The 18,469-nt window shown below is 44.9% G+C and overlaps 1 protein-coding gene across 1 annotated transcript in view; it reads right to left on the bottom strand.

The window, feature by feature from the left end:
* Window positions 1–4,586: 4,586 nt before the first annotated feature.
* TIMM21 (translocase of inner mitochondrial membrane 21) overlaps window positions 4,587–18,469 on the bottom strand; it is a 251,204-nt gene continuing 237,321 nt past the window's right edge. Inside the window, exon 7 of the mRNA XM_069620710.1 lies at window positions 4,587–4,945. The gene's annotated coding sequence lies outside the window, so the exon portion shown is untranslated. The remainder of the gene's footprint in view (window positions 4,946–18,469) is intronic.

The following is an 18,469-nucleotide window of genomic DNA, read 5'->3' as shown; positions in this document are numbered from 1 at the left end:
AAGAGGAGGAAGGGCCATAGACAGGAAGTGTCTAGAAGGTGCTGAGGCAGGAAGAGCAAAGGACTCTAGGGGACTTTCACACAGACACGCACACGTTTTTGTTGAAACTGCTGAAGGGTTTTATTAAAGATCTTGAAGCATAATGCTCGCCTCTGGTCTGGACATAGAATCCCAGGCCCACAAAGACCACCCCACAACACATTCCATCCCTTGCCATAATTTGCTAGTTTTATAGGAATCATGGGAATTATTTCAGGCTTTTCCCCTCTTTGAGAGAGGGGTATCTCCAACCCCTGGAGAAGACCTGCCAATCAACTCACACCAGCCCCGAAACCTGGTTCCTGCGCATATATTTAAAGTTAGGGGGTCTCAGAAGTGTAGACGTTACTACTATATCAGACCAGTTCTCATCATGTGGGCCTGGCCTGGGTGCCCCTCACTTGTTCCCGGCTCCCAAACGGGGCTCTTCTCCAGCTTCTGCCATTATCCTCTTCTTGTTCGGACACCAACGGCATGTCTAGGATTTTAGCAGCATTCTCTGGAGCAGTGCACCTACACTGCCTGCCTTCCCAAAAGACGAGTAAGCCAAATGGAAACTTCCACCTATAATTGGTCTGGGCTTGTTGAAGTTTTCCCACATTGGGGGGGGGGGGGGGGAATACCAGTCTCTTCTGGAAGGCGAGTACTGCCAAGTCTTGGTAAATGAGGAGCGTCTGGTTGCCATAGATGATGGTACTGTTCTCTTTCAAAGCCCGCAGGATCTCTTCTAAGCGCTAAGGAGTGAAAATTCATTACTATAGCAGGGTTGAGCTCGCAGACCCCTTCACAACGGCTCCACCCTGCAGACTCAGTTGAGTGTAATGCCCTCCTTAACTATCTCCGGAAAAGCCTCATTGAAGAATATGAGGACCGAAGCTCTTAGATCAGAGCACTCAGTGCTTTCCTAAAGCCCTCCAATACTAAGGTGCTCTTCTGTGACTGTTTACCTGGTCTTTGATAGTGGGAAGCAGCTAGTCTATGTTGGACCCGGTCAACTCCCCTTGGAGATGTATGATCTCCTCTTGTACGGTTTGTATCGCCTCTTCGGCGTCACCCACTTTAGTGTTCACTTGTTTCATGTCCCTGGAAAGGGAAAGGTCCATCAATGATTTCCTGATGTGATCTGTTGCACCAAATATCTTACTCTTCACTGCTTGGGAGATCTCTACCTTTAAGGTACCCACACATTCCAGTATATCTCTTAGTGAGAGATCCCGAGCTTGATTCCACCAGTCCAGACTTTGCCATCATGGGCCAAGCACAGATTCTCACGCTCTCTCTTGCTTTGAGGACCAAAGGTATGCGATTGATTTGCTTTTTCATTGAGGGTTGCACACAGACATTAAAAAGCTTGCAGGCAGCTTATGTGGAGGCCTCTTCTACCCGGGGCAGCCAGCACGAGCGCAGCCCAGACTGGTTTTTCGATGTCATGTGTAATACTCAGGCCGTCAGCCGTGTACATGACCAAATGAGCCCTTCCCGGGGTTCTGGACTACCTCAAAGGTTGAGAGTCAGCATGGCCGGGGGCTACGGACCCAGACGGGAGTCCGAGCTGCTGATCATAAGTGAGGGGTCTGGAGGTGCTGGGGTCTTGGGCCGCCCCACCACATTTTCAGATGCTTAGTTGGCTAAGGGGACCGCCTATGTGTCAGTCATCGGTAGGCTGTCGCAGGCTCTGCCAGCCGCGTCCATCTCCCAGCCTGGCAGTCGCAAGATGGTCCCAGGCCCCCGGGCAACACAGTTAAAGCCACGCTCAGCAGCCCTGGTCTAGACAGGCCAGCGTCTCCCTTGATGGCTATGAGCTGGGGTGGAAGAGGAAGCGGGTAGTAATATTCCCACGACACGTTGCTGCCCCCCTACATCCCCCTCTCCAGTGCTCCTCACCTATGCGTCACCCACTAGCATCCACCGCTGAGGCAGAGACTCGTGCCCTCGCTGGCAACTCCTCAGCAGGGCACCATGTTGCGTGTTGAAACGCTGTCTGCCTCACCGCCAGAGGCTTGCATCTCTGTTAATGCTATAGCAACAGGGTCAAGGCAGCGCCAGTGCTGTCTCCCGAGTCCAGCCCCCCTGGGTAGCCACATCCCTCTATGCACTCTGCGTAAGGGAATGGCTGGAGCAGATTCAGCCTGGGCGGCGGGAGAAGTCAAGAAAGCACCCACCTTGGCCGCTGCCAGCCTCGCCCCTGAATGTTCCATTTTAAACAGCATTAGAGGTTGGGACCCTGCCTTGAACCCCTTTCCACACAGCATTCAGACATATTACTTTCAAACTGTCCAAACATTTCCATTTTTTTACCATTTGAACAAAGTTATCTGCACTTCTCATAATTCTAGGAAGTTGATGCATGCATTAAGCTAATCCTCTTAAATGCATCTAATCCCGATTGCATATTTTAAACATGTGGCACAGTGCATTTCAAAAGTAGTTGCGACAGACCCACTGAGGAGCTTGCTCAGGGGCTTTTTTTCATTCTTTGCCTCATGTTTATTTGTTTGTTTGTGCATTTATATAGCGCTACGAACCCTCAGGTATCTGAGGGCTGCTTATTTCCCACAGTGTGTGGTGCTCATTTATCGACCTAGGAAGGATGAAAGGCTGAGTTTGGGCCTGCCGGGATTCGAACCTGCGTCAGCAGGCTCTGCACGGATGTCAAAGCGAGCGCTCTACTCGCTGTGCTATCTGACCAGCTATACCTTCAACCATAATCCTAACATGTTCAATTATATATTTTGGTACCAGCATGACCATATTTATGCAAGCGCAGGGGCAAATCCCCTGCTGCAGGGGTCAGATGAAGGCTCAATAGAGATTTTAGATGACCGCATGCGTAATCCTAGGGGTCAGCGTATCTCTGAAACCAGATGTAATTTTCACTGTCAGTTGCCCAAAGAATCTCCCTGAAAACACTGGCCCTCACCCACAAATGCCTCGCCAACAATGCGCCCACCTACCTGGCTAGCCGCTTTATTCCACATACATCCACCCGACCTTTGAGATCAGCACAAGTCAATTGTTTGGTCCCTCCCAGGTTTAAACTGAAGACAGCAGGTGGATCCAGCTTCGCAGTACTAGCCACTAAACTCTGGAATACTCTGCCTAACCCGCTTACCTCTGAACCTTCATTCCAATCATTCAAACATAAAACCAAATTGTGGCTTACCTCGTCAGACCTCCCTCTCTCTGCTTGAGGCTACACCTCTTTGTTAAAATTGTCTCCCTGCCGCTGTATAGATATTTGGTCTATCTCTGATCGTTTTTTTTCTGCCCATTTATCTTTAGCTTCTCATTGTATATACTGAAATGTACATATGGCCTGCACCTTTTTGGTCTTCTCACGGTACAGTTGACCTGCCTTACACTGTACTTGTGTAATGTAACTGCTTCATTGTAACCTCATGTTAAGCGAACAGATGCCCCCGGGCCCAGCGCGCTATATAAATAAAGAAATACAAATACGTAATGAGGTTTACACATGCAATTCCAGACACGGAAAGGTGGGAAAGCAGGACAAGCGAGCATATGGATTTAGCTCACACAGCCTTCATTTTATCGAGAGCCAAAAACCAAACTAATTACACACCTGAATGTATGGAGCAACTGGTTTTGGAAGAACTTGCCATCAGGTAATCATAGGGCTACGAAATAAATTGCTTTGGAATTTTGGAACTTTAAAAGCTAGGAATTCATATTCCAGTTAAACAACAATTACACTAAAAGGGCAGTTGTGTACAGCTTTTCTTTAATTTTCCTTTCAAAATCTTGAAATATGTGGTGTTAGATCTTCAGGGATCGCACGATCTGGACAAACAGTGATGCAATCATTACTTGCAGGTACCAGAAACATTCAACATTCTGTATGGAGTGACCTGTCCAACATGGAGAGAATGACGCAGCAGTGCGGTAAAGGAAACAACCTACATTCGCACCCAGGGAAGGGCGCTGAGCCAATCCGGTGGAACAGCGGATTAGAATAAACATTCTCTGCCTTCTGTTCCAGCCACCCGAGACCCTTTCCCGGGTGCCGCCATTTTTCCCCCCACTGCCATCCCCCAAACCCCCCTCAGCCCCAAACCAAACTGAACCTCTTGTCACGCTCTCCCTCAGTCCCTCCCCACTTACCTTGGTCCATTTTCCCTATGGCGGTGGCCATCTTGTTTTTTTGTTGTTTTGTTCCTTTCTTCCTTTGGAGATTGGTGCCGCAAGAGGAAGGAAAATAAAACATTTGCACCCCGGATAAACCCCGGAGTGCAAATGGCTTTCACCCCGGATTTGGGGGCGACCATGGCCGGTTAGGCCCCACAGCCCTCACTGAGGTCCAAGCAAATCTTTGCTCGGGTGGCAGGCCGTTACCAGCAATGGCTGCCCCCCACAGTGGGGTGAAAGCGATGGAAAACATTGCTGGCTCAGTGTTCTCTTCTAGGATGTTTCTCATGAGGTCTTGCACAAATGTTTAGCTAGTTATCATACAGACAAATGAAATAACAGAACGCTTGGTCCCTGCAAGCCACTCACTAGTTTCTCAATATTATTGACATTGATGAAGCTTCATTTTCCCAAAAAAGTTTATTGGACTTCCTGCATTTGAAGTCTTTCATACACAATCCTCATTGCTTCACAACTGACCGTTCAAATATTGGCACTTAATGGCACACTCAAAATAATGTTGTCCTTTATGAGTTTGTAGCAGAATCTCTCTGGCACAAGGCAATTATTTTGGGGATGTTACAGTAAAATCTATCCATAAATGAGTGATTTTACGACAAGACCCAAACTTGCTTTTCAGAAATCACTTTATGATTATTAGGTAATTCAAATAGGGCCTCTTCTGCTGCAAGAAAGGATGCTCCACTTTCACCGCCGACCCAGGAAAGGTGCACAACCATGAGGATCTCCAGTGCTCATTCTGTAATGGTAAAAACAGAAAAAACGTCACCTAGTGGACAAGAAATTCTTGGGACAGGGCTTTTAAAAAAGGACACACGCGTGATCCTATACATCTGAATGAACATTAGTGTTGGTGATAGAAGAGCATGTGACTTTTCTGTGGAATAGATTGAGAGATTATGCCATGGTTTAGCGACACTTATTGCACATACATTTCCATCGAGAATGTTCATGTGCTGAGTTACAAGAGATTGCCTCTAATCATAATCCAAGAGTCACTTAAATCGGTTTCTTCCATACATATTAATGTCAAGACTTGAATGCTACAACTTGTAAAAAGGCTCAACTCTTTTAAACCTAACACCCAAGGCAGACTGTCCCCAGACGCCCTCAAATGATACTAAATCCATTACACTTTTCAAATACATTTGTTTGCAAAGTTCAAAGGTTCTAAAAACAGGACTCATTTTGGCACACACTGCAAACAAGGCACAGAATAATTGTCTGCTCCATCTCCTTCTAAACCCAGCATAACGCATCGTCAAACAATTGCAACTCATGAAGCACAAAACATGGGTCAACCGTTTTTAGATGCAATCGTTTCAATACAGATTTTTCCACCGTCTCTCGTCTCATACTACGTGTCTAGTGACAGTTTTCAGCTGGCTTCTTTGCTTTGGGCTATTTCGTAAATACATCCAACGTTTGCAGGATCATCATCATCATCTAGATTCGAATAACAGTTTCAAACAAGCACTGACAATTCCAATCGTATTGGCGTTTGTAGTGTATTGCATTTTCCATTTAGTATGGAGGGAAGGAAGGAATGAGAACAATCAGCACAGAGGTGTAGAAATAACAGCAGGGAGGGAATGAAGGGCAGCGCCAGGGGGTGGGGGGAGTACGCAGTACACAGGAGTAATGTCCAACATTTTAAGGAAGGTGTGACATTGCAAATGAGGGGGTGGGGGAAGAACTACCTTAAATTGGGGGAAGAGAGGGAATGACAACGCAAATGGATGGAGAGAGAAGGAGTGACAGGGCAGAGCAACACAAGGGGGGGGCACTGCGTAAAGGTGAGCCGATGGACAGCGCATGGAATGAGGAGGCACAGTGCAAGGGGGGAGGAGGCAAAGTGCAAGGGGGGGTGGAGAGACAGCTCAAGGGGCGGAGGCCTCTGTACGCGATAAGTATCAATAAAGGCAGATAGGGACGCCACAGCAAAATGTCACATTTTAGGGTGTTGATGCAATTCACTTGATAATGGCAAGGAAGTGGACCTGAACATTCGCCCAGAAGCCAGTATCAGTTTCTGGACATGACAAAGAAGCCTGTTGGGGTAAGCAGTCCTCTGCTCATCTAAAAAAAAAAAAAAAAAAAAAACATATTCAGAAGGAATAGTATCTTCAGAAAAATATTTGCAACTGTAGTTTAAGACAGAATCTTTATGATGTATTGGACACCATCACTCTTAGGTCTACTATATGGTAATGTTTATTTACAAAGCGCCTATAGCCAACACAATTGTTTCAAAGCGCTCAAGGAGTGTGGGAACATGGGGAAAAACAATAGTCGTTCAGAGCCCTTGAAATTCTGAGACGATAATTGTCTGCACAGGCAGAGTATGTGCATATAATACAATTAAGAGTTGGGACACAGCAAATTGGTCTGATGACGATTCTGCAGTTTTATCAAGTGCATTAAGGGGTGAAGACGGGAGAACAGACAATTTTCAGGCATGGTGCATTCAGATCGTGCAAGTGTGCACAGACGGTTACAAGGAGGGGGAGGTCCAAGTGCACCGAGTTGATGGAGACTGGGGTAAGTGCAGAGAGAGCCAAACTCTTGGGTCATTTCTCAAGTGCAGTGAGGGTGGGGCGAGTGCAGGGCCCTGAAGCAAGTGCGAGAGAGGACTAGCAGGGGTGCCAGGGACCTGCGAGACTCTGAGGTACACCAGGCGGCCAGTCAGCAAGATGTAAGGAAAAGGAGGGCGAGAGGCAAAGAGAAGAGACCTAGGTTAGCAGGGTAGAGGGAGAGAGAAGGAAGAAAGAGAAGAGGAAGGTCTTGAGGAGTTTCCTGAACTTGGGGAGATCTGGCTCAAGACAAGGGAAGCAAGGAGGCTATTCCAGAGGGAGGCCACTGCTGAGGATAAGGATCTCCCTCCAAATCTCTGCTTGTAGAACTGGCTCACTCCAGAAGGTTGGAGGTAGATGAGCGGAGGGCTCGGGAGGGACAGTATTTAGGTGGGCAGTGTTGCAGATAGGTAGGTCCCAGACCCCAGAAAGCCTTGTGGACAATGCAAAGGGTCTTGAACATGATCCTTGCAGCCACGGGGAGCCAGTGACGGGATTTCTGCGCCAGAGAGATGCAGTCCCTCGGCTTGAGGCCAAGGATAAGTCTTGCAGTGCTGTTCTAGATGAGTTGCAGATGGTGCAGGGCAGAAGCAGGTACATTGACGAAGAGGCTGTTGCAGTAGTCCAGCCTAGAGAGAACCAGGGATCTGGAGACAGTGAACCGCTGGGGGAAAGTGAGAACATGTAGAGTACCTCTGAGGTGTAGTTGATAGAGTTTTTAGAGATATCCGAGATGTGAGAGAAGGAGAGAGTGGACTCTAAGATGAACCCAAGGTTTTTAGCCTCGTAGGTTGGTGCAGGTGCAGGGCCAAGGGAGGCCGGCCAGAGTGACAGTGGTAAGACGGAAGCAAGGGTCCCAACGCAAACTATCTCAGTCTTACTGGTGTTGTGGCAGAGGTCATTCACAGCACACCATGACTGGGTAGCGGACAGTCCGCTATGAGCGAGGAGGCGGCGGCGGCTGAGGATAGCCTGAAAGATAGTTGCATGTCATCCACGTAGCACTGAAGTTAGAGGTGAAAGTGGCAATCGCACGCGCCAAGGCAGCCATATAGACGTTGAAGAACCAGGGGGATAGGTTATATCCCTCGGGAACGCCACAGGTTTACTTATTTTATTATTTGGACATTTACAGAGTGCATGTAGCCCAGAGGCATCTAGGTGCTAGCACTTAAGAAATTGGTTACATGGGTGAGCTTTTCATTTGCAGTGCAGAGAGATTGAGAGAGCAATAGGCGAGAGAAAGGCTCAGAGTTCCACCTGGGATGGGCGGTCGGAGAGAAAGGAGGTTACCACGCCAGAGCCTGATCTGTGATTCCCAGGGTGTCACAGAGACATGCAATCAGGATATTGTGGTTAACCGTGTCAAAGGCAGAGGAGAGGTCAAGAAGAATTATAACAGAGGGAGTGTTAGTGTCAAGGTTTGAGATCAGGTCTTCACAGGTGTTCAGAAGAGCAGTTTCCATGCCTCTGGATGCTCTAAAGCCAGACTGATGGTCGTGGAAGCACCCAATAGATTCAGTGGGGAGGGTCAGCTGAGAGATGGCCAACTTTTCCAGGAGTTTGCTAAGGAAGGGAGCGATAGAGATAGGGCAGTGGTTTGCCAGAATGGAGGGGTCGGCAGAGGGTTTCTTGAGCAGAGGGTGCACAAGGGAGTGCTTAGAACAGTTGGGAAAACTCCAGTGGAAAAGGAGAGATTGCAGAGATCAGCCAAGGCTGGGATGAGGGAGTCAATGTTGTCCTTATTGTTTTGGAGGGGCAGGGGTCCACCTGTTTGGATGAAGCCTTCATAGACCGGACTTGTCTGGCGACCTCATCAGGTGATATAGAAAAGAGGGGAATTGGAGGGGGGGCCAAGGGAGGCTCCAGTGTTGGTGTTTGCTACGGAAGGGATGGAGGAAATGATGTCTTGGGTTTTTGTGATGAAGTGTGCAGCCAGGGCCAAGCAAAAGTCCTGGGTGGCTGTGACAGAAGAAGCTGCTGCAGGATTGGCCAGTTTCTTACAGACATTGAAAAGTTCTACCATGTTGCTTGATGCCGCAGAGAAGCAGGCTTGAATAAAGGCTCTTTTTTGGAGCGGATGCAATGTCGATATTGCATCTGAAGGATGCAGCGGGCCAGTTTGTCAGAGGGTCCGCACAACGAATTCCATTTCCGCTCATCTGCCTTGCACTTGCGTTTTATGGCAGCCAGATCGGAGTCGTGCCAAGAGTTGCACTTTTTGGGAGGCCTCAGACAGACCCTCATGACAGGGGCAAGAGTATAAAGAGTGTTGGAGATAAAGCGATTGAGGTTAGCAAGGGCTGTGTCACTGTGGGAATCAGCCGAAAGAATGGGAGTAGGAAAGTAGATGGAGGTAAAGGCTACCACTCTCACTTTTCTCATGGGGCTGGTGACTGAAGCCGGGTGGCCATGCCGGGCGTGCCGCTCCAAGAGGCTAGGAGAGCTTCTGGTCTGGTGTGTGGAGAGAAGAGAGTGGTCAGTCTAAGAGGTAGTGAGAGGGATCGAAAGAGGGATGTCGGTAGAGATGAGAGCATTCAAAGTGTGGTCTGCGGTGTGCGCGGAGCCAGAGGGTGGGATGGAGAGTGAGTCGCATAGGTTGCAGAAAGGTCCTGAAGAGCCAGACGAGTCCAGAGGGATATTGAAATCACCCATCAAGAGGAGTTGAGAGGAGACGGAAAGTAGAGAAGAGGCCAGATCAGCCCATTCCGAGAGGAGGAGAGTGGACTGTCCTGGTGGTTGATAAAAGGTGGTCAGAAGGAGAAAAAGATTTCGGAGCGAGCGAGAGCATGCAGACTAGGCACTCAAAGGAGGAGTAGACCCGAGTAGGGATGATGGACACAGGAATTATTGGTCTAATGCTGACACATTGTGCTACAACATATTATAATCAGTCTGCTTGTTTCTCTCCTAGTAGACAATGTTGTACGTTGTTATTGCAACTTTTTTGATGTTTATTGTTGATCACAGCCGACATGTGTTTCGACCTACGGTCGTCCTCAAGGCAGCTTCTTTTAGTAGCATTCGCTATAGAACGTCATCCCAATGTTAAAGCATATGAGTTCCATCTATACAGGTTTCAGATTGTGAACCTTTAGTTGTGCAGAACGCGCGTTCACAGGATCGATCCCATCATTGAAACATTAAAATCTCGGGTATTGGGACCTGTAATATGGTGGACAGTCATAATGTCGACAAAAAAATGTCGACAGACAAAAATGTCGAAAAAAAAATGTCGAAAAAAAAATGTCGACTTTCTCTTTTTTTAATTATATATTTATTTTAGGGGTTTGGGAGTTAAAAAAAGGGAAAAATTTAAAAAAAAATTAAAAAAGGGTGGTGGGGGGGGGGAACCCCCCCATATATAAAATAAAATGCATTGAAAAAAAAAAGACGACATTTTTTTTTCGACATTTTGACTGTCGACATTATGACTATAAACCCTGTAATATATCGCAAACAAATGCACATGTGAAGGACACTAAGAATAGAAACGGACTCATGCGATCAAATTTATCGTTACATACTTTAAATGATCACAATCTGAAACCTGTACAGATGGAACTCATATGCCTTAACATTGAGATGACATGCTATAGGGAATACTAACAGAAGAAGTTGCCTTGAGGACGACCATAAGTCGAAACACGTGTCGGCTAATTAGTTGTAGTGCAATTTGTCAGCATTAGACCAATAATTCTACTATAGCTGACCAAGACGACTTGGGGTTTTCTTAATGCTGATACTGCTGCATGCAACACAATCTCTAGATTAGGGACTTTGTGCACCTGACCATGGTTATACCCCCACTTTTATTTAATGATGGACTCAGGTATCCATTCCGGGAAGATCAGCGCCACTCCACCACCTGTCTTCTTTGGCCTGGGCGCAGACAGGATTTTGTAGCCTTCAGGGAGGAGTGTGTCAAGGCTCATGACAGAGCTATGCTTAAACCATATCTCTGTGATTGGCGAGCACATCCAGATCTAGAGTTCGAGGAGGTTGCAGATGTCATAGGAGTGTTTGACAGTGGAATAAGTGTTGAGCATGGCAATGTGGCGCAGCTTGCCATCTTTGAAGCTCCTCTGCTGGAGTGCGCAGGGCACGGTGCCTCTCCCCCCTCACCTCCCCATGCCGGACTGAGGGTGGCAAGAGGGTCAGAGAGATAGTGGATTATGGCGCAGGAGCCAATGTGGACAAGGGAGCCAGGATAGTGCGACAAGGCAGGGGCGCCAGTGCCGAGGAGGAGGCAGGCACAATCAGCAAGGGAGCCTGTGCAGAGGAGGAGGAGGGCACAGTGGCCAAGGGAGCCTGTGCAGAGGAGGAAGTAGGCTCAGAAGGCAGGGGAGCCTGACTGGAGGGAGAGGTAAGGTTAGAGAGGGGAGGGAGGAGCCTGTCAAAGAGAAGAAGGTTGGATTGAGGACCCTGGACCATGATTGTACCATTGAAATAGACATTAATGACTTCTCTAGAAATGGCAAAGAGGTCAAGGAGAACCTCCCAGCCAGTGCCACCATTAATGGGAGAAAAGGCGATAGGAGAGAGAAAGACAACCACGTAGCGAGTCCATAGGTTAGGTCAGGTGCGTTAACGAAAAAGAGGATGTCTGGGAGAGTGTAATGACTTTCATTATGTCCCCCAAGTACTCTATAAAGATACTGTTGGCCTATAGACCACCGGGTTGCCTACAGTACTTCTAGAGGGACTTGATGACTTTCTCACAAGTACAGGTAGTAGATATAAGGAGCTACTCTGCCTGGGTGATTTGAATATCTGGCTAGAGGATCAGTCCAAGTCAGACTCTAAACCAGCACAACCTATTATCCCTAACATACTCAGCCTCACACAAATCTGGGCATTGCTTGGATGTAATTCTAGCCAAAGGGAAGGGAATTGACATATTAGACACAGTACCCATAATTGTGGACAGATCAATACCTTCGGCTCTTTTCCCTAAAGGCAATCAAATATGTAAATCATGTCTAATGGTGTACAGTCAATACGTAAGAAGGAGCTAGACAACATTCCCGGTAACCATGTCAGTGAGGTGTTGGATCTCAGTACCTCCTTTCAAGGATGTGAAAGCTTTCTCTCAAAGGTTACTTCGCTAATGAATAAGATCTGCAATAAGTATGCCCCCCTGAGAAAAATATCTAAGAAAGTCTCTCAGGCTTGGTATACTACACAGCTTTTAGAGCTTAAAAAGGCCTATAATCAGCTTGAGAGACGATGCTATTCCTCAAAGTCATCTGCTTTGGTGAAAACAGCTCTGACCAACTACATAAAAGCAATTTTTAAGGCAAAATACGATTTTCTAGAAGGAGAAATCACAGCTGCAGCTAACCATCCTCAAGAGCTCTTTAGAGAAACAGCACATTTTGTAAACCCAAGTAAGACTACTCCAGTGAAGGAACAGTCAATAGAACATGCAAATGCCCTAAATACTTGTTTTATGGATAAAATTGTGATTGTTCCGAAAAGTACCCAATCTCAAAGGGAACTTGATGTCTCACTTCCCCCTCCCCCTTAATGCTACGACTGGGAATCTTAAGCTAAGGGAAGGGGGAACATCCAAGAGTCCATTGTTTACATTTAAAGACAGTTTCAGAAGAGAATATTTTTGCTCTTCTACAGACGCTAAAACCTACGAATAATCTACTCTTCCCAGAACCTGCCTTTGTTGCTAAGCTAGATCTAACTCCTTTTATGACTAAGTTCATAAACGCATCTTTTACTCCGTGGATTGTCCAAGCTGATTTGAAACTGTCAGTCATTTCCCCTTTGTTAAAAAAGTCAAATCTTGATCCGGATGACTATCAGAACTATCATCCCATTGCTGACCTCCCTTGGCCAATAAAAACACTGGAAAAAGTGGCCACATCACAGTTCCAGGACTTCATTAAAGAGGAGGTTCTATTACATCCATTGCAATCAGGATTTCGACCTACGCATGGGACCGAAATAGCACTGGTGGCGGTATAGGACGAGTTGTTGCAAGCAAGGGATGGTGGTAAACTATCCCTTCTTGTAATGCTCGACCTCTCCGCAGCGTTTGATATGGTGGACCATACTATCCTGTGAGATCATCTGAAAAATATAGGAAATGTCACTACAATTGCTTTAGACTGGTTTACATCCTTCCTGGTAGGGCGCAGACAATGTGTACAGTTGGGGGGTTTCCTGTCGGAAATGTTTTCGCAATGTTGTGGGGTCCCACAGTGCTCTGCGCTTTCACCCCGGCTGTTCAATATTTAGCTCCACCCTCTGATGGGCCTCCTAGAAAAACATATCAGATTTCAATCATATGCGGACGATACGCAGCTCTACATCAGACTTCATGATGTACACAATGCACTTATTAAGCTGGGTAGATATCTTGAAGAAATAGGAGTGTGGGTGGCATTAAACTGGCTGCATATTAATCCAAACAAAACAGAGATGATTCTTTTTGGATCGAAACTGCTTTTGGAGGGGGAACAGCAGTCCGCCTCCACCTCAATTTCTGGGCTCAAGTCTGAAATACACCCCCAGGGTAAAAACCTGTGGTGCATATGGCAGAGTGACTTGGGCTATGACGGTCAAGTATCAATTCAATCAGTATTCTAGAACATCCAGATTTTACGACAAGCCCTCCCTTATGTACCGGAGAACAAACATGCCTTGGTGGTGGGAGCCTTCGTTAACTCTAAATTGGATTACTGCAACAGGCTCCTTGTAGGAGCCCCTGCCAAGCAGATCAGTTGCCTACAAAGGGCACACAATGCAGCAGTTAGATTAGTCTTTGCAGTACCTAAATAGACTTCAATTTCTGGCCTTCGCAGCTCTCGCCACTGGTTAGCAGTGGAAGACCGCATAAAGTTTAAGGTTGGCTGCTTGGTGTTTAAATGCATAAATGGTCTGGCACAAAGCTATCTGAGGGATAAGCTGAAACCATACCATCCTACTCTGGCCCTTAAACAAACACTTACTCACTATCCCTAGGACAAAATGTGTCTCCCGTGGAAACTGTAGATTCTCGGTCTTTGGGCCCACCAGACTGTGGAACAGTTTCCCTCTGAATTTAAGGAAATCTAACTCACTTCCAATATTTCAAGCAATATTAAAGACGTATCTCTTTAAATAAGGCTTCTCTGTCTTGACCCACGGGCTACTACCATTATGTGATTGCCTATTATAGCAGTTTTGATGACACATTCCAACTGCACCAGGATTCGATTTAGTTAGTTGTGTGCGCGATTATAAATATTTCAATCATAGTCACTCTAGCGGAAGCTTACCTTCCCACCATATAGGATGGTGGAAGGGAAGAATAATAAGATTGTGCAGATACGCATTGGGCACACATTTAATATAATACAACACACATTTAATATAATGCAACACCTGCATTCTTTTTCTGTTCAATACTGCCCAGGTTTTCCACACATCATGTACTATGGGTTTGTAAAAGGCCAAGAAGCAGCCTTTGAGCTACATGTCAGTGACTTCATTACGATAGGACACCAAGCTATTACACGTTTTAATAGATTAGATTAAAACGAAGAATTTGTACAGTCATTTCCCTGTATTTTTCCACCGATAGGTATACTATAGTTTGTAGGTCCCATTAGGAGATATTGCCCTACACATGAAAGCAAGTTGTAATGACAACAGTGGCAGTCTGTACCAATAAGACCAAGGTATGGACACATTAATTGTACCTATACCCACTCTTACAATTTTTCTATATCAAATTACCTACGACATTGGACACACCATTTCTTGAATACATTCTTCATAACTGGGCATACAGTGGGTTCCATGTAATTTCATCACGGGATGTTTTTTCGCTGGGTTTTTTACCGCATATTTTTAATCGAAAAAATCAAATTAGTTATTTTTTTGGGGAGTTCCACCCCGACCCCCCCATTCCCTTTCAGTTTATATCTATTACCAAAAACCCACATCCCATATCTATTATTTTTTTTAACCCCCCACAAAAAATTTGATGTTTTTTTTTTCAATAAAAAATTTGGAGTAAAAAACCCAGCGAAAAAACGTCCCGCGATGAAAGGACGTTGTACCATACAGTGTTCCTTACAAGCCTTAGATTAGTTTAGCAAATAGCCAAACGGAAAGAAACATGTTGAGCTGAAGGTCATACGATACATTTCACAGGACACAAAATGTATGGTGCACTCTGTATTAAAAAGATCTTCTGTGTAAAACTGAGAAGACGTGTTGTACCTCAACAGTTACAATTGTTTGCAGGCAATACAACGGGTTTGGAATGGAGATGGGGAGATCATTATTGCACTAGTTTTAGTGCAGTGTGTGTAAAGAGAAATCCTGTTTTAAGAGGTTATGAACGTTGAAAATAAACTTGCAATTCAAAAAAGAAAAATGATTGATCATTCTTTGACAGGGGCTAGCTCGTCCAAGCTGTTCAGGCTGAATATTTCAAAGGGAGACTGGGAGTAGTTGTAGTTTATAAATAGAGGGTGTATCTTCCGGATTCCCTATTACATTCCTGCAGGCTCCCTTTTGTCGATTAAGGCATGAACGCTAACCACTTGTAGCAACAATGAATTGTCTAAAAACAAATAACTGTTCAACCAATCGACAGCAGGCACACATTTTATAATATTCAACACAAGAATAACTTTTCTTTTCAATAGCTGTGTTTGCTTCCAGCTAGATACTGTGTTGTGGAGCATGTACAGTACATGTAGTATTTTTAACCAAACAGAGCTCTCATTTGGTGAAGGGGAATTCTGTTGGCGAGTGCCTTGAAACAAAGCAAAAGGCATGATGCTGATTAATGCAAGTTATAGTTCCAGTGATGTGCGAAATCAAAACGATTTATACTGGAGATTTCAATGATCCATTAATGTCGATACGTTGAAAAAACAATTTCAAGCATGTTCCAATATGGTCTACAGGTGTAGTTTAAATATGCAGTGCATTTGTACATGGGCCATTTGATAGCCCTCATCGGTGGCGAGCATCAATTTAATAGATTAATTTCCCACACCCCGATTCAGGTCTTCTATTTTTATTTGCATCTATGTATTGTTTCCTGGTGTTTTGTGTAGCACTTAGTGCTATTTGGTTAAGATGGGTTGTAAAAATTATTTGTGTGTATCGAAGCAATTTCAGAATAAGTATGGCAGCAGTATCATTATGCTGCAAGAAAAATACATTTTAAAAAATGTGTTTATGGATAGCACTTTACCCTATTGAATCATTTAGCATTTATTGCTCGTCTGAGAAAGAAGTATTTAAAGGCATTGATGTTATGTTGCGTACACTTGTGTTGTGTTGATTAAGGAACGTTTGGCTTATGCCCGAGGGGTTTTGAGATATTCTGCACAGGTGCAGTATTTTTCCAGGGAATTATGATAATTTGAGGGTTAGCCATGTCAATAATTGGTGGTGCCCTTGCAAGATTATGTTGTGTATGTTTGATAAAAGGTGAGAGATTAGCATAGTGGGAAAGGGGAGTTGTCATCACAGGAAGTGTTGAAAGCTCCAACATCAGAGGGAAACATTATAACCTCATGTCCCAGTCTTGAAGACCAATGCACTTGAGAGGTAGGATGCCCAAAAATGCCTTGCAGGATCTTACCAAGAGGATCTGGCTCTTGGGCATTATACCAAGAGTAGGGGGTCAGGAGGCTCTACAAACACATACAGAATGTTAAACCAGTAAGCATTTTACAGTCACGGCTGTCAGAGTTGCCTTGCGCACAAACACCAGGTAAAGATGACCACATCATTTTACACCCAAAATTTAATTTTGTTATTGTATATGGTTAAATAACCTCTACACAATCATTCACATAAAAAGAGAAAAATACAAAAAAACATTTCCCAAATAAACTCTACAACATAAAAATGACGGAAATAAAAACCTGTGTTTACACAATTAGTATTTAAAAACAAAAAGACATGTTACTTTACACCTGTACTCAGTACAATGGGAATTGATGACTTTCATACAATTTCATAGATTTAAAGAAAGAAGCAACAGCCAAGGTTTCAGCAGTGTTTCTTCCACTTATGCAACGCTGCCAAATGCAACTCTACGCTGGTTAGCAGGGTAACAGAGCCTTTTATCCATTAATGCACGACAAAATGAAAAGAGATGTCGTGTCGTTTCAATGTTACCTTCCTGATGACAAAATCGGCATGTTAAGGCAACGGCAGAAATCATACCACACCGTGAAAGAATTTCTTTAGTTAGCAGTAGGTTCCATCTTAATTGCAAAAAATAATTCCTATGATGTTTATCTGGAAATTTGATAAGATAACGCAATATCACCCCTCTTTTTATGTTCATGAGCAAGATGAGCCATCAATGTGTAGCTCGCTATTTTCTCACGAGTCGCAATCCAATCACAATCATACAACTGATTCTTTACCTTGAGTGGGTTTGAAACGAGAATATCGATATCCAATTTGATTTTTTGTAGGATTCTCTGACAGTTGGTTTTATATTCAGTGACAAAGTTTAGATGCTTCCCAATAGTGTGCAAATTCGTAGTTTCTTTCAATTCAGATAAAGTGAGTCACAAATGGGCAAAAGTAATCTCCTAAACAGAGACAAGTTCCATTCCACCCGAGCATGAATAGAAATGAGTCCCAGTTCATACTTTATTGCTGCGAGTGGGACACAAGTCAGGACACCTAAAATTAATCGCCATAGCTTTGCTTCCCTCATGTCTAATGATTTCAATGCAGCATCATAAACCAGTTCCTGTCCGTAGATTAATTTAGGGACCACCTTACCCACATAAAATTTCAGTACAGGCAAAATAGAAAAGGCACTGAATTTCTGGTGTATCGCCAATGCTTGTGATGTCAACATGGTCACCTTCTGATTTAGCACATTCCTACCATTAGCAAAACCTGGAGCGACCGAAATCATATAGCCAAGGTAGGTCATGCGACAATCTGATGAGATCACTGTCTTCCCATGACCACATATGTTGGCACTTTTTCACACTGCTAGAAATAGTGAGAATTCTAGTTTTCTTTAGATTGATCTTCAGGCCGTTGTCTAAAGCAAATGTGGAAAAGGCCTGAAGTAATCTTTTTAGACCCACACGCGATTTGTCATTAAGAAGAAAGTCATCCGCATATGCAAGCGAGGAAATGTGCCGAGAACCTACTTTAGGGGGTAATAGTGCAGCCGGGATTAAGAAGTCACTTGCGTCAGACACATAGCTTGAATAAACATGTTGCAAAGATACAACCCTGTCGAAGACCTGACCGCGTTGGAATACACCGTAACATGGCAACATCTCTATTCAGTCTTACCTTTAACCAAGGAGCTCTTATGAAGGCCTATAATGAGCTCCAGTAGGCCACTAGAAATCTCCGAGGTTTTCAACTTTCCCCATAATCTGCCACGATCAACATGATCGAAGGCAGAAGACAGATCGATAGAAGCTATATAGGTACAACCATCCGGTGTTGCTCAGGTGGAATGTTGGATATACCTGAGAACCAGGCCATTGATAGATGTTCAATGGGCCTTTCGGAAACCAGTGTGAAATGTTGATAGTCTGGCCGTTTCTCCCGTTGCTGAAGTAGGATAGATGAGAAAATCTTACTATCGGCATCCAGTAGATAAATTTGTTCATAATTCGAAAGGTCGGATCTCAGAAATGTTTTAAAGATGGGGACAATGAAGGCAATCTGCCATG

The sequence above is a fragment of the Ambystoma mexicanum genome, chromosome 5q, assembly GCF_040938575.1.
Source record: "Ambystoma mexicanum isolate Mex_15411 chromosome 5q, UKY_AmexF1_1, whole genome shotgun sequence".
NCBI classification, from domain to species: Eukaryota; Metazoa; Chordata; class Amphibia; order Caudata; family Ambystomatidae; genus Ambystoma; species Ambystoma mexicanum.
This window is presented reverse-complemented; position numbering and strand designations above follow the sequence as displayed.